Genomic DNA, 3,625 nt, shown 5'->3' on the forward strand with positions numbered 1-3,625 from the left:
ATTATATACAGAGTGATTTAGTAATGAGCTGCCATGTCTAATCATATTATATTTCATGCTGAGATATCTGACTTTAAACTACGAGATGACCCTACGGGCTTTGAATGAACGAAATTAACATTACGATTTCCCACCGCCACTCCCTCGAAGCCCTCCTCGATCACCTATATAGTATAAATACGAGACCTATGAAATCATTTCATACCAACGTGGTATCTCTCTCCTGCAAACATGGACGTTCAATTCATTTCCAAGCTATTCCTGCTTTTCGTTGCTGGTAGCATTTGTGCTGCAAATCCATCAGCTGCCTCATACTATAAATCCCCACCTCCGAAGCCATACCTTTACAAATCACCTCCTCCTCCATCTCACATTCCATCTCCAGTCCATTATAAGCCGCCCCCTGCACCCACACCCGTTCCCAAGCCCCCAGTAGTGGAGAAACCACCGCCCGTGCATAGCAAACCTCCTCCTAAGGCGGTGCCAGTTTCTCCTCCATACAAGTACAAATCTCCACCTCCTCCCAAACCAACTCCTGCTCCATATGCCAAGCCTCCACCAGTTGAGAAGCCCCTTCCTCCTCCTTCACCACCAAAATCATGGCCAACTCCTCTTCCTCCCCACCATGAACACCATGAGCACCATGAACACCACGAGCACCATAAACACCATAAACCTTCTCCAGTGACCAAACCACCAAAAGCTGCTCCAACCCCACCAGAAAAACCATACGGATACAAATCTCCTCCTCCCCCAACCCATGTCGTAAGTCCCGCTCCCCCCAAACCAGTACCTACCTTTCCGCCTCCCCATCCCAAACCACCAGTCTATCCCTCACCACCTGCACATCACTACTCTTACAAATCTCCTCCTCCTCCGTATTAGTTTCTATGACGCAACTTCGGAATTAAATTCGGCTATTAAGGTAAGAAGGTTACTGGACATGAAATTCCAACAGCAGTTTACTTTTTGGTTTGTCTTTGTTTAAATGATGGATCATATTCTTCAAAAATCTGTTTATGATATTTAATTGGGACCTTTGTCATCAATGTTATGCTTTATCAGTCTCATTCTCGGGTTCCCTTTATTTGCAGTAAAGTACATCATTTGCATTGGTCCTTTCTATCAGGAAAACTAGTCCACTTACGAGGAACATACATATTGCAGGTCCGATGTATGCTATTTAAAGTGAAGACTTCTGGAAGAGAAGAGGCTGCGGATAATGTTCTTGATGTGTAGTAACGCATAAGCTAGCTTAGTGCAAAATTAATGGATAGACAGAACAACCAGATGATATGAATGTTCTGAATTCTGCTATGATTGTACTAGCTGTTACATTATAATGATAATAATAAAGGCGAGTAATGTTGTGCTATTTCGTTTGTTTAGTAACCTGAAAACAATACTGGGGTAAAGCCTTAAAGCACTTACCAGATGATATGAATGTTCTGAATTCTGCTATGAATATTCTGAATTCTGCTATGATTGTACTAGCTGTTACATTATAATGATAATAATAAAGGCGAGTAATGTTGTGCTATTTCGTTTGTTTGGTAACCTGAGAACAATCCTGGTGTAAAGCATTAAAGCAGTTATGTTCACCAAGTGCTTATGTCATTTGTCTACGTCAATTTGTTGTCATCTCATATCTGAAATACGTTTATCAAATGGCATATAATTTGGCAGATCCGAGTTTATTATGGAGGCAGACAGTGTTTTGTTTTAGTGAATCATAACTAAACGCGTCTTATACAAATATTTTCACATTGCTCCATTCGGTCATGGGAATGGATTGATATTTTTTTTTTAATTTATCAAATATTTTTAAATCTAATTTTAATAAGATTTCAATCGACAAGTCTATTCAACATTTAAAAATAGTTATCAGCAAAGATGGATTCATGACATTTTATCTTTTAGGTAACAGTTTACCCATTAGGGAAGTTTGATGATGACAAAGACTATTTATTGTTTTCTCTTTGTTGTATTGATCAATTGGATTTGGATGTTGTGGTCCTGTTATCTTATTGCCTATTATCATGATGGTATTAATTAATTAATGATTAATTAATTAATTAATTAGATTTGGATGTTGTTGTCTTGTTATTTTATTGTCCATTACCATGATGGATGGTATTTCGTTTTTTTATGGTATTTGGTTTTTTAAGAGTTTGTGGTGATAGTGTTAACAAAATTTTGGAGAGTTCTTGTGCTATGATTTGATCATCTTTTGTAGTGATAACAAATTAAGTGGGAAAATTGTACTGTATAATTTGGTTTTTTTCAAACTAAGTTTATGAGTTTGGAATACTTTTTATTTTGACATATATATTCATCATTGATATTTTGACATTCAATGTATACATTTATCATTGATTTTGTATTGGTTGATTGTGGTAGTCTATGTTTGAATCCTTTATTTTGGTTCTTTACCAGCATGTATTTCAAGAATTTATGAAGTAATTGTTAGAATTTGTCTCTCTTATGGTGTTTTCTACTTATCTTGGCTTTCATCTTCACATTTTTAGTCCTTCCTAATTGAGTGGGGCTTCCATTTAGTGCATCATTTTGAGGTCTACCCTTCCATGTTTACATGAGTAGTGTCATATTTCTCCATTTAGGTTTTTCTTTGTGTTTACTTCCAACTTTTTGGTTAATGGGGTGTTATTGTTGGTATTATCTAATGTTTATTTTCTAGATGTGCCAACTATTGTGAGTTCAGGTAGGGGTTCTCATTGTTATAGTTATCCTTAGTTAACTCTAGGCATCTTCCATTGTTATAAATGGAAGTCTTTTTGTGTATTTTACAATGTGAGCCATACAAGATACTCTTTCATCCAAGTCTTGCATATGCCATTCCATTAGAGGAAAGTTCATCAAATATTTATGAATCTAACTCTAGGCCTCTTCCATTGTTATAAATGGAAAACTTCTTTGTGTATTTTAATATGTGAGTAAATACAAGATACTCTTTCATCCATATGCCACTCCATTAGAGAAAATTTCAAGATACTCTTTCATCCAAGTCTTGCATATGCCATTCCATTAGAGGAAAGTTCATCAAATATTTATGAATCTAACTCTAGGCCTCTTCCATTGTTATAAATGGAAAACTTCTTTGTGTATTTTAATATGTGAGTAAATACAAGATACTCTTTCATCCATATGCCACTCCATTAGAGAAAATTTCATTAAATGTTATGAATTTTCCACACTAACCTAAAGTTGTGTAGTACATCATTGTGGTATAGAGAAGTTCATTGACATAAGTCTATGGTGTTGTCTAACTATTCTATGTTTTAATTTTTTTAGTTGGAATTGACAATTCAAGTCTTCACAAGATTATAATCTTTCACTAGTTAAATTGTGTTTTTGAACACATAAATGGATTCAACTTCCCTCAAAAACCCTTCATTCACTCAAATTTTGTAAACTAAATAACTAGAAAATGCAAATTGCACAACTCCTTGCCAAATTTTCTGAAAAATGGATTGAAAAATATGCCAAAAAAATAAAGAAATTAAAATGCATGTAAATTTAAAAAAAATTACCAAAGAAATTCATCCCTAACCCAACTTGTCTAACAAAAATTATAAATGTATATTCTATTGCAAGAAAAATTGAT

At 35.0% G+C, this 3,625-nt stretch overlaps 1 long non-coding RNA gene across 1 annotated transcript; it reads left to right on the forward strand.

Moving 5' to 3' along the window:
* Positions 1 to 217: 217 nt before the first annotated feature.
* Positions 218 to 1,375, forward strand: LOC149147725 (uncharacterized). Its single transcript, XR_016262691.1, has 2 exons — positions 218 to 925; positions 1,168 to 1,375. It is a non-coding gene; the product is annotated as an uncharacterized LOC149147725 (long non-coding RNA).
* Positions 1,376 to 3,625: the final 2,250 nt, after the last annotated feature.

Source organism: Pinus tabuliformis, chromosome 9 (assembly GCF_031772625.1).
Source record: "Pinus tabuliformis cultivar Carrire ecotype Pingquan chromosome 9, CPIR1, whole genome shotgun sequence".
NCBI lineage: Eukaryota > Viridiplantae > Streptophyta > Pinopsida > Pinales > Pinaceae > Pinus > Pinus tabuliformis.